An 859-nucleotide genomic window follows, 5' to 3' on the forward strand; every position below is an offset into this window, starting at 1 on the left:
TTTAGAAGAGGGAAAAGACTAAGACAGACCCGAAGGAAAAGGGGGGAAAAAGAAAAGAATAGAAAGAAGACCCAGAAAGGAAAGAGGGGCCCAAAAAAGGAGGGCGAAAGAGAAAAGTAAAATTTTGGGGAAACTCCAAACATTATTCCCCCCAAATTTTAAAATTAAAGGGGAAGGAAGAACAGGAAAGAGGAAAGGGGTTTTAAATGAAAAAGTAAATTTAAACCCTTAAGAATAAAAAGGAAATTAAAAAAGGGGAAAAAGGGAGGGGGAAAAGGGTTTTTCCTCGAAAAGGGGGGAAAAAACGGGGAAAAAAAGGGGGAAAAAGGGAAAAAAACGTAAGGGAACCCCACCCCGGGCACTCCCATTGGCACAAAATTTTTGGAAAAAAAAACTTTCCCAAAAATTTTTTTAACCCCGTACCTTTTCTCCCAAATTAATAAATAAATAATAAAATAATTTATTTTGTTTTTAAAATAAATAATTCAAAAACAAAATTTTAAAAAATTTAAAATAAATATTTTTTAAATCTATATTTTAAAAATTTTTTTAATTAAAAAAAAATCAGGTTAAAAACGAAAAAAGTAATTTAAATTCTAGCTGTTTTTCCCCCCTGTACATAAAGCTAATTGGAAACCTTCAAGAGAGTAAATGTAGTTATGTGAAAGCGCCTCTCATCCGGGGCTTGTACAAAGGGTTTTCTTCTCTTGTACAAAGGATTGATCGCTTGTACAAAGGGTTAATATCTTGTACAAATTACTTGTACAACATTCACTCCACATTGTTGTCACAGAATGTCTTTGTTCACGTATCTGGTGCTGTTATCTTTTTGTTCATTATCGTCTCGTCTTTTCTCTTA

Source organism: Penaeus monodon, chromosome 30 (genome assembly GCF_015228065.2).
Source record: "Penaeus monodon isolate SGIC_2016 chromosome 30, NSTDA_Pmon_1, whole genome shotgun sequence".
NCBI classification, from domain to species: domain Eukaryota; kingdom Metazoa; phylum Arthropoda; class Malacostraca; order Decapoda; family Penaeidae; genus Penaeus; species Penaeus monodon.